This window comes from Branchiostoma lanceolatum, chromosome 2 (assembly GCF_035083965.1).
Source record: "Branchiostoma lanceolatum isolate klBraLanc5 chromosome 2, klBraLanc5.hap2, whole genome shotgun sequence".
Lineage (NCBI taxonomy): Eukaryota > Metazoa > Chordata > Leptocardii > Amphioxiformes > Branchiostomatidae > Branchiostoma > Branchiostoma lanceolatum.
This window is the reverse complement of record NC_089723.1, coordinates 29319943-29332244: the sequence shown is the minus strand read 5'-3', so window position 1 is coordinate 29332244 and position 12302 is coordinate 29319943. Positions and strand designations below refer to the sequence as shown.

General features: G+C 40.2%; 1 protein-coding gene across 27 annotated transcripts in view; it reads left to right on the top strand.

Annotated features, from left to right (window-relative positions):
* Nucleotides 1–12302, top strand: part of LOC136428453 (myocyte-specific enhancer factor 2A-like) — a 61075-nt gene that overhangs the window by 6124 nt on the left and 42649 nt on the right. For 23 of the 27 annotated variants that reach the window (XM_066417985.1, XM_066417967.1, XM_066417974.1 and 20 more), the window contains exons 1-2: nt 8756–8861; nt 9224–9336. The gene's annotated coding sequence lies outside the window, so the exon portion shown is untranslated. Of the gene's footprint in view, nt 1–8755; nt 8862–8911; nt 9029–9223; nt 9337–12302 lie in introns of those variants that run through there. The other 4 variants (XM_066417954.1, XM_066417952.1, XM_066417956.1 and 1 more) reach the window with 3 other exon arrangements.

Below are 12302 nucleotides of genomic sequence, written 5' to 3'. Positions count from 1 at the left end.
TCCCCATTGAAGGCTAGAATCAGTTTATCCAAATATTCAAGTACAGTATGATGGCTGTTAAGATTTTGCAGACAACATTTCTGTTACTTTTGCTTTGGGTTAGCATCAATCTGGGTTTAGCTGCTAGTTTGCCAATAGATCAGACTATTCTGAAGGTATCACAGCTCTCTTCAATCTTCTAACACAAGCATAGATTGCCGTCTTCCTTTGTCTAGTTGTAGAACCAATGAGACTTTCACTTTATGGATTGTGTGTCTTATCAACAACCAAATTAATCCCATCCGGCAGAAATCTGAAAAAATGATTTTTCATGGAAATATTTCCTAGAATTATGTAGTATGACAGAAACTGCAGTTAGCAATTCCTGAATGAGAGAGGAGAGGGTAATTTGTGATGTTAGTTGTTTTTTTGTATTGAATGCTTTATTGACACAACAAAATCTAAGTACAGGTATTTTCATTAGGTCTTCAACTACTACAAATACACAAAAGTAAATACTAGCAAAAATCAGCCTACATACAAAGTTATTAGTATTTTTGTGACAATTTTGAATACAGATATCATTACAATCTTCTTGCAGACCTATGACGTAACCAATAGAGGTTTGGTACCTGGGTAAGCTCATATGAGGACCAAGGTTAAAGGATCTTTCAGACCTTCCTTTTCCAGGTAATTCTTTACATGAAATATTGGGAAGGAAGGAATGATGTGTAATCTATTATGATTTTGATAAACTAATTAATAAATAAGCATGAAAGATAATCCCAATTTGTCAAGTTCACAACAATTTTTTGGTCCAAAAGCTAATTTTTCCAGAGGAAGAGTATCTTTGTCGGAAATAAGGCAGCATTCCTGCCAGACCTGATGGTAGAGGTGGTCATTGCCATGTTCATTGCATGGACACAGTTGAAGATATCCATCGTAAACAGAAGGATGTTGGAAGATGAACACCTGTCTGGTGGAAACACTGGAATAATGGAAAGGTAGCACACAATCTCATAACCTGAAGTCTAGCTGTGAACTCTATATCCGCTCCATTTTACCCACACACATACACCCCACCTCTGCATTGAGTGGAGGTAAAACAGAGCGGACATAGCATTCTCGGCTGGATCTCAGGCTACGCAATGGCGGTTTCACTTTTCATCAAGGCCAGCTTTAAACAAGTGACTGAATAGGTGAGGCCAAAAAGAAGAGAATTTCTGTTTCGCAGAAGATGCCAATTATGCTTCCTTCCTGCCGTGCGTGATAAGGACGCGGGTTGAAATGACTTTGGTAAACCGTGCTTTGCTAAACTTGATTGAAGATGCTGAGATAGAGTCAAGGAAAGCTGGTTGCGGAATTAGGGTCCTTGATATGAGAAAAGAAGACATCATGTGAACAGGCGAACAGGAGACAATAATGGTATCCGCATGTTTTAGGAGACCTCAAATGACTTCTCGTGGTAGACCCTAGATGCTGACTAATAATATGTTATGACTTTTATAAGAGATGTGCAGTCAGTTGAAATTGATCTAGCCTTGGTATATTTGTTCAGCCTTAAGTATTCCAGCCCTGGCATACATGTATGTGCTCAGCCTTAGGTATAGCACAGTGCAAATTCTTTTCACCACTTCTATTGAAAATGTTGTATGATGAAGCAGTTTTGTTAGATGCTAAAGCTTAATGCCTACTTACATGTAGGCTGTAGAGCCAGCTGCTGGTACATCTTGTAGCTGCCCACACTGGCAACAGCTGACATCATATAAGCCAAGAGCACCTGGCCAAAATGCAAATGTCTGCATAAGAGCATAAATCCTCTCGAAATTCTGTGAGAGAAAATTCAATCTTTGTCTCTTCATGGAAAATTATCATTCTTTCTTCATGAAGTTGTTTCTAACAGTACAAACATGTGTATTGAAAACAAGAGCGATGCGTGATGATGTATTCAGGAGGATGCATGCCACACTCCCACCCACCATGTGTGCACCTGTCCATGGCAACCTCCTGACAATTAGCTTCTCCAAGCAGTGTATGATTGACAGGCAGGGTGCTGCTAGTGAGTATCATTAACTTTAGGAGGGGAGACTGTACGCACAGGACAAGGCCACAGGCTACAAATCCCTACACATGGCCAGTCCATAGGTCTCTTTTCATTCTAATTGTCGTTAATGGTTTTCGATGGGTTGTTTCTAATCAACCACAGATAGCCATTTGATAAGATATGGATAGAAGAGACCTTTGATGTGATTGTTGGATGTGTATCATGTGGCACAACTGCAAGACCCCTGAAACCGATAGGGGCATTTAGGGCTGATTGGCAGGTGCTACCTGCTGTGGGATCAGTTCTGCTCCATTGGGCAGACCCAGGGGGCACCTGGGCCACTTGTGTTGACACAAGGGTGCTGACTCTTGTTTTGAAGATGATTTTCTGGTCAAACAAGCCACAAGAGAGTGTAGTCTAAACCAGGTAGCCTCCTTCGCAGACTTCCTAGAACGGCGGCATATGTATGGGGGGGGGGGGGGGGGGGGGGAGGGACGCACACAAGGGAGTTATGTAGCCGAGGGAGTTGTGTAGCCGAGGGGTGACCGCCATCCTATCCATGGATAGGATGGCGGTCACCCCTCGGCTACACAACTCCCTCGGCTACATAACTCCCTTGTGTGCGTCCCTCCCCCCCCCCCATACATATGCCGCCGTTCTAGGAAGTCTGCGAAGGAGGCTATAAACCAGGGCTGTCTCCAGAATCTTGGATGGAAATTTGTAGCCTCTACCAGGCCCTGTCCTATCGCTGGGAAAATAGTAGAAATCGACCGAGGTAGTCCGCTATGCAGGGTAGTCCGCTATACAGTGAAGCTCCATTATTGATGGCTCCACTGTATAGCGGACTACCCTGTATAGTGGACTACCTCGGCCGATTTGTACTATTTTCCCAGCGATAGGTTGGGGCCTGGTAGAGGCTAGGAAATTTGAATTTCACCCCTTCTGTCTAGAAATCTGAACTTTCATGATATGAGAGTGATGAAAATGTATTTTCATGAGATGAAATGACAGATTTTTAAAAACGAAAACTAAGAACATTATGAGTGGGACAGCCAAACAATGAGTGGGATAGCCCTGGGCTGTACACAGCTGAGAAGGATGGACACAGCATGCAACTCACTGTCTATTTTCTTATTATTGCTCCTAAGGAGAGCACAAGAAAGAATCATATCCTTGTAATATTGAGTGGGAAAGTTCAAAACATCACTGCTGAGGCCCACATAAGACAAAAGCATATAATTGTTGACACATTTGTATATTTTGTCATTTTTGTTGCTCGGACTCGATCTGTTAATGCTTTATTTGATTGAAGAACTCCATGATCATTAAAGTTTAACTCATGAACAACAGATGACTACAACAGAAACCGACTCCATAAAGCTCAAATAAAAACCCATCAAATCGATTTCCACGTCCTTAGCTTTACCAAGGCCACAAAAGCTGCTCAGTCAAGCAGTTGTCATAACAGGTACTTCACAGACTGGTGTTAAGCTCCTAGTGTACTTTAATGCAAACACTTCCCATAGAGCTTGAGAAAAAAGAATGGAAATACAATACACATGTTGTATGGAATAGATAATCTCCAAGCAGATCTACACGGCTGGAGCTTCTCTGGCTGACTGGAGCTTCTCTGGCTAGCATTTACGATTTTCGCGCCCCGTGTAGATCTGCTTGGAGATTATGGAATAGAGTCAATTCCACATAACCGTGTGGGTGTTTGTTGCCTTTTGTTCTAACATTTTCAAAACCTATTAGGGACCTCAGAAAAGATCTCAACAAAATTTGGGGGCAAAAAAAAAAATCAATTTTAGATGATTTCTTGTCTCTTGGCAGATCCCACATAGATAAAAACACCTTTGAGTGCTTAGAACTCATTATATCATCTTCACTTGTAGTCATCTAAGCTATATAAGGTCATGTTGATTTGATTATATGGATGACATCCAAGTATGCATCAATTTTCCGCTGTTTGCACCAAAAAAAGTTTTTGACCATACTGTAAATGGTACAAAGCAGCTGCAAAATGAGCAAGTGTTTGCCGTAAATTGCCAGAAGATATCAGAAAATGGATACCTATGTCCTAGAATGCAAAAGTCAATGCCAAAATCAAAGGAGAATTGTGAAAGAACAAAAATGATGAAGAATTTATCATTCATTTTATAATGAAGGCAACTTTTTTTTGGCCAAACTTTTTTTCAAACACTCGCATCAATTTTGAGATTCCCAGAGGATGTCATCCATATGATCAAATCAAGGTGACCAAAATACCATTAAGGTTACATTTAAAAAAAGGGACAGATCAAAAGTCAGTTTCCTGAGTTTCAGCTTCGTTATCTCCTCAGGCTATACATGTAGGATGTAACGACGACTGTCTCCTGCTATAGCAGGAGTCCTTTTATGGGAAAGGAGCCAAGATCCCTTACTTCCAGTGTCACCTGTCATCTATTATCTCAAGCTGCTGCCAGCAGTTTTCTTCATAAATCACATATCAGTTAATTGATCACTCAATATGAAGTTGTTCATGTGTCTTTATCAACTCGATGATGAATTACATGTAACATTAGTTGCTAACTGGAAGTAGTGCACTTACTTGCAAGCTGCGATGGTGGTTTGGGAACATAATATGAAAAATGGATCTTTTTCTGAAAGTTGGTAGCATAGACAAAAGTACGGTGTCAAAGAAAGTTGGTGAAGACGGCTGCAGGCATTGGCCTATCATGAATCATGTTCTTGGTCTATCAGTTACTAGTAATCAGAATGAAAGAGGGTGGATCTGATTGGCCTATTTAGTAGCAGCCATGTTCCAAAGTTGGTCAATAGATTAAATGGATCAATGTGCAGCCAATCTGTGGTCTGACTAAAGTTTGATTAAATTCACCGGGCTTCCTATAGAAAGCCTATTCTTGAAGACAAGCCAGAACGAGAAATGTATTTGGCTAGAAATTGTTTTTGTGAAAACTTGTTTTTGTCGAACAAGACCTCATTTTGCATTCATGTTATACTGCTCCCCAGCTGGTTTTCAATGAAGCTGGGCAGCAGCTCTCCTTATTTGGGTAAACGGAATTGGTCCAGAAATGGCCACCACCCCCTCACCCACCACCCCCTCATGTCAATGGGCTGGGCCTTTGACTGTTTTGATTTGCATTTATGATTTTCCATTTGTAGAATCATATCAAACATGATGAGACTTGCGTAGGTTCCAGCTGTTCAAAAGGCTCTGTTATCCAGTCTGGTGTGGCCAAATCTAGTTTGCTGGGATTTCCTTGGAACAGGTGGGCAGCTGGGCACGAGTTGCCGGTAAAGGCTAATCAGGCCTATAATGGTCAATAGTTAAATGTCACAGCCTGATGTGTTTACCAGCTCGACATCCATGGAGAGGATTAATTCATATCTGCAAAGTGCACCGTCTTACTTTTACCCTTCAGTTCCAAATCTATTACATAAAAGACCAAGAAAAGTTGGAAGGAAATCAAGGAAACCGTACAACTGCTTGTTGCTTTTCCTTATGATCAAGGAGAATCTATCCATAGAACCTCCTTGATATGATCAACTGGCCTAACCAGCTTTTTTCAGCAAATCAGAGTCAAAACAGTGCACAATTATCCATGATTTATGAATGAGAAATCTCACATTCTGTATTTCAAATCAATTTTGAGCTCTGACAAAAGTCAAATTATTGTTAGGAAATGTTTCATGCCTAATAGGCTAATTGAATCAGGATTGTGATATAACTTAGTTTCAAGCTTAGTCCTGTAAAATGCACTCTTAGGCCACACCATTTTTTTGTTGCTTCTCGGAATCGCCTCTCCTGTTTTTCCCATTTCGAAAAAAAATTGGGTCACTATTCCCATTTTTTATTTAGGATTTAACTATTTGTTCACTTGTAAAACTCAATAGCCACCAAAATAGATTATAAAGGCTTGCACATACCTAAAAAGTTTGGCCACATTTTATCATAAGTTATGATTCTATTAAAACTATTCCTCAATATCAATCCATATGTTACATAGCAAATCTTAAAAGGTAATTTAGTCACTGAAATTATAGTTGTACTAGATCAAAGAAAGGGGCTCATTGCATAAAATGAGCCATACAAAGCTGAAACTTGAATAATCCTCTTATCCTCTTTATGTTAAGTAAACCCTTATCTTCACTTCAGACTGTTTGAAAAAAAAAAAATTGTTTCGCCCAATCGCTCCAATTTTTTTCTGAAAAAAATCAGAGAATCAACAAATGAAATTGGTGTGGCCTTAGCTTATATAATGGTTTGGTAATAATGTATGTGTCAAACACTAATCTGTGAATTGATAGAAACGCTGTCACACTCACAGTAAATTCAATGTTACCTGCAATTTGGAAAAACTTACTGCAAATCAATCTGAAATTGCCTTGCAGAGAAGATGGATTGAAGGCACAGGGGGTGATATTTTCAATTACTTTGAAGACTTTGAAGTAGTAATTTATAAGTATAGAAATAATGCGGGGGAATCCTGCTGTTTGTGAGCCCTGGTATTTATTGTTACCATGGATAAGTATAGCTCCATGTCTCCTTGGGGTCCATAAGAAAGATCTAAGGATGTGTCACGGTTTTCTTTTGATCGCAAGAATCATGCTACATGTAATCAGAACTGCCCAAAGGCTTCAGCAGGGGGTTGATCACGGTCCCCAGAACCCATCCCTCCGACTTTGAGACGGACAAAAATTTCAACCCATCTAACAAAAAAACTGAACTTCATGACATGAAATTGATAAAAATTTATTTTTATAAGCTTAGAATCACAGATTTAACAATGAAAGTTAACAAAATGGGCTCCAAAGCAAACCTGGAGACAGCCCTAGGAAAGATGAACCTCCAGATTAGGGCTGTGTTCATTTTTTTCCGTCCCACTCATTCTTTGGGAGCCCATGTTGTTAATTTTCGTTGTCAAATTTGTTATTTTAAGTTTACGAGACTACTTTTTCATTAATTTCATGTCATGATGTTCAGATCTTTTTTGACAGCTGTGGTGAAATTTTTTTCCAAGCAAATTTTCATCTGTGGATGGAAGGACGGTCCCGGAGACGGCCCTGCTTCAGACTTTCCTGGTACTCAGTGATGGTTCTTCCTGGTAGAAAGGCTTCATCATGCCTACATTTGCAGTGCCAACTGATCATACCGCAAAGATAACAACTGGTGGTCTAAACATTAACGTTACCCAACAGCATGTGATCATTGATGTAAGCTAATCTCTGTTTCAAGGAAACATACGTTACTTTTCTCTGCTTCATTTTTTTTTTTACACAGAACTGCATTCTACAAACAATTTACTTGGGTAGTAGGGAATGGCACGTAAGTTTTTTAAAAAAATTTCAAAGAGTAAAAAATAATTTCTTCGAATAGTACAAAGGATGGTCCATGTAATTTGCTTGTGACTATGTCCTGAAGGTAGACCCTTTTATAGACAAATCATGCGCAACTCAGTCAAAACAATTTAATAAGATGACACAGAGAAAAGGACAGGAAAAATAGGGCATTCTATCCTGTCAACTTCACTCTCGAGCTGGGTGATAGAGGAAACGTGTGTGAGCTGTCATAAGTGTGTCAAACCATTTCTGAAAACAATGTTCAACTGTCATTATACAGTATGATAGTAAGGTACAGTAAGGATAGGAATTTTAAAATCATATGATAGGATTTTGAGAACTTAAAAGATAATGATCCAGAACAGGTAAAAAAAGTTTCCACAAACAGCAAAGAAGCAGGACTTGATTTCAATGCAGAAAAAAAGGAGAGAAAAAGAACAGTTTCCTCAGTCAACTCAAGTTAACCTTAAGTTTTTATAAACAGAACAGTTTTAGCAATTGATGCCAAATTTTTTCATGTATTTTTTATCCTTGCAATTTATCTCCCAGACTAGTCCAATAATTGCATTTTCTGGGCTAACATTATGAAAATGTTATTTCTGGGAAAAAAGTACATAAATACCATACTTGTTTAATCTTTAATATTTTCTGACTAATGTTGAGTTGAGTCAGATGTGTAAAGCATATTGATTTAAATTAATGGTAACAATAAAGGTGTTTCCCCCCCCCCCCCATCCTTAATTTCAAAACCTTCAAACCAATGTTTCAGTAATATGATAACCATTTTCAGGAAGTCACGTTTTGTTCGCAATCGCAATAAAGGTACAAGGAAATTTGTGCACAGGAACCGAAATGTGGATCTGAAAGTTCCCGCCAATGACATCATGCCCGATTCCAGCGCTGACGTCACCGCATTGTAACTTGATCAGGCAACTTCGAGCCTGTTTGTCTGCCCCTTTTCGCCAGAATTTGTCGGTAAATCACCTTTGCGGACAGGAGAACACATTTCTATGAATGACTCCAGACGTCCAGTTCTGTTACAATGTTTACTTTTCGTTCAGTTTTTGCGAAAATGGCAAAACAAAGCGGAAAGTCCCCTCCCCACTCCTCACTCAGTTGCGACGGAAACCAGATGACGTCTTGGGGAATTACGCCGCCTGTCGATATGCTATCCGTCCGCGGCTGTTTAGCATATCGAAAACAAATGAGTCCGTCAGCATTTCCTCTCGCTAGATAAAATATGAAAAATGTATGATTATAAAAGTATCAAAATATTAAAGTTAGAATACATTTCTACACAATTTAAGATGATTTGTCAAAATTGCTGCAGATTCAGGTGAAAGTTACAGCGTGACCCGGGGTCATGATTGTGATTCGGCTGCTTGTATCGTTCCGCAGCTTCCTCCCGGTGGGTCCTCCATTCCCTAAAAATAGCACGAGCGTTCGCAGATTTGTTACGATTTTTCATCTCCGCTGAGCAGCGCCAACCTCACTGGTCAGTAAAAATAGCAAGCGCAGGCTTTCTGAATCAATCAGAAGTCGTTTGGCATTTCCAGATATCTGTCATGTGTGTGTTTGGGACGCGAGAGTAGAAAGTGTCGGCGCATATTTTTCTGCCTTTGGGTTAGCTTGTGCAGTTATCCACGTCCGACTTCACTCTCGGTTTGTAGAGAGCTCGACTCGTTAGTAGCTCGTTATTTTTGCCGTAGCCAGTGCACATTTCTAGTTTGAAGTCAATCATAACAACCCACGCTTTCCTTGTTATCGTACAGGAGGTCGAATCGAAGGGATGTACCGGTACGAATCATCAATATTCCCGTACTAACTTCAACTCCCATGTTTTCCTCCCCCTTACAGTTTGATTCTCCCCGCGCCACGTCTTCTGAGCAGGAAGAAAAAGAAAAGTTGAAGAAGACTCCGTGCAAGACGTTTTGTCTCCGAACCGTCTTCTCCAGGCTACTCTATCTCCGGTAAGTGCCACAGTCATAACGACAAGCTACTTGAGACTTCAACCACCCGCACTAGTGGATAGATCCTTACGTTTTGACATATATTTTTGGCGCATTATTTTAGGATCTGGTAAGTTAGACTTTGAACTGTGGTTGTGGTTTGTTACAGGGTATTTTTAGGAAGCAGGGTATTCCACGACCCAGATCTAAATTCAGTGGCAAACCTTTCTATGGGAGGCTATATTTATAACGTGTGTCTCCAGACTTATCTCTGAATATGCTTTTTTGAGATACAGGGGTAGTAAATATATCGTGGCAATAACACTGAGTATCCTTGTATATACAACATGTTGCTTCCCAAATGTGGGGCAAACTATTACGGAGTGGGGTGTGTCTCTTGTTTTGGGGATGACTCACATATGGGGTGACACTACCGTCGTGACTTGTTTTGACTTTTTAATTACGATAGGTTATGATAATTATTTTTGCTCAAATGTCAAAGTGAACGTCACTTTTTTATGCCCTTTCTTATTCTGTTTTCCCATTTATATTTTATTTTTATGTATTATTTTCAGCCTTTTTTATGTACAGATCGCAACAAGGCAGTTTTGTTGTTTTGTTTTCTGTAATATTTTTTGTGAATTTTGGCAGTTCTGACACGCACGTTTAACTTTGTCAGTTTGTGGAGTGCGTGTCTATCCTTGTGGGTCTCTTTTGGGGGTCGCGGTGTTGGTATCAGAAGCTATGGGTTTGCGGTGGTAACGTCGCCAGTTTTGACAGATGCCAGCCTTGACTGTTGTTTGTTGACTCTAACGGAATGCTTCACTACACCCCAGGCACCTGTAGTGGTGTTGAGGTCTCTTGAACAAAAACAACTTTCAGTACAGGTATTTTTCCTTGTATTTACCTGTACAGGTCAAGGTCTTAAACAACACTAGTTTGCATTTTGTCATTATTATCAGTTCATGATTTAACGTTGTACATACATTACAATATGTTGATATTGTTCCAATGTTGTGCCAAATGATGCAATGTTTTCCCAGAAAGCTCTTTTAGGTTAACTTTATTAGTCGCAACTAAATGAACCCTTATCAATAATTGTGTAGGTATTTCCCCCGGAAAATTGGCATGTCTATGTATTTGTCATACTTGAAACAGTATAGAAGTCACCTGTTGTTCAAAGTCTTTTTTACCTGTTGCATACAGGTGTTGTTTTGAGTGAAATGTTGCTCCACGAAAAAAATTAAGAACAATAAGTCTGTCTGACTCTGAATGAAACAGTTGTATTCAGTGACATGTTCAGTCTGTACAGATCTGAAGAGCTCAATGTTTGTAGAAGGCGGAAAAGAAGTGCGCCAATCTTGCTTGACAAATCACAACAGCCTGTTATGAAAGAATATGAGGGCCCGTGTGACGTCACCAAGCGCTGTTTAAATTACCAGGCTCTCAGGATCTCGGAACAGGCAACTTCTGGTACCCATTTACTAGCAGCTGGGTTGACGTTTGTCAATAGACCTTTAATACAGGAGAAGTGCTTTTTGTTTTTCTTCTTCTGGAGAACTTCAACTAGTGTGGTTGTGGCAAGGTTAGTTTCATCATCCTTCTCCATGGTTAGCTAGTTCCTACTAGGATGTGATATGATATGATTTTGTGTGCCATGCAATGCTTTCTCAGGGGAGTCGGATGGCATGATCAAAGCAGCAGGCACAGCCCATGTGTTGGTCCCCAGCATAACATGTGATGACATTCGAGCAGTTTAATGTGACAACTGTTGATGCCAGTCACTGGCAACAGGGAAAGAATTTGCACAATGTCACCGAACATTCTGCGTCACCAGTGTGTTCGTTCTGTTTCCTCCAGGTTCATTAGATTTTTTTCGACATCCTTGTTTGCCCACATCCTCTGGTTTCCCCGTTTTCCACGTTCTTCATTTCCGTTTGGAGGTTTTGTTTGGAGGAGTGCATGTTTACTTCTCTCTCGTTCGCACAACGTTTTCAAGCTCGTACTCAGACATGACTAGGATTGGGCCTCACAGCTGGGCTGCACTGACTGGCGCTTGAAGTGCTCGCTCTCTAAGGTATATAGATCCACACACAGCCTTCGTGCTTTCTTCTAGATTCTTCTCCCACATATCAGTAGTACTTAAATTTTTCCTGGAACAGTTGCCCCACTGAGGGGAATCAGGTAAGCAGAGATGGAAGGGGGAGATAACTGCAGCTTGGTTCTTGCATCAGGTGGTGTGAATCAGAAAGCTATGTGACACCTACTGGGGCTCTGATATATACCACTTGGCTTCACTTGCTGACCTGGTAATATTCCTTGATTTACCAGCATTTTCCCTGTGCGCATAACAGGGATACGGCTTTCCCGGAACGGAAGGTAGATTTCTCAGAAAAAAACATTTGTGTTCTCTTGAAATTCTGCTCAAGGGGAATTGAATAATGTCTTGTTGGTGAAAGACATTGTTTTTCTTGTTTAACTTGGGTCCCACAAGGTATAGTATCAAATGCACATGTGTATACTAAGATTTTATATTACATAAACACCTGAGCTGACTTGAATTTTTCGTATTTCTTCAAGCAAATTGGACTGGACCAATAAAGTCAATGACGTTAGATTTAGAGCATGTATCCACACCACAGGTATTAGATGTTTCTTAAAGGCCATTGCAGATATAGTTTGACCTCCTTCAGGTAAAAGCATTAATTCAGTTACTTAGAATATTGCTTCAACTTTCACTTTGTAGTATTTTGTGGTGCAAAAAAATCTAGTTTTGGGAGCGTTGTCGAACAACAGGTGTAATGGTAGAGGTAATTTCTTGGCAGTTCTACAAGACCTGGTCATTACTTCAACCTTACCGTATAATCAGTTCTTCTTGCACACTATTTTAGGCCTTCGTTCTGGTGGTTCTGTGGAAATCCATTTTGATTGCCAAGCGTGTTCCGTCACTTGATCAATGAAGTCTAGACCGGCAAACTGAAGATGTC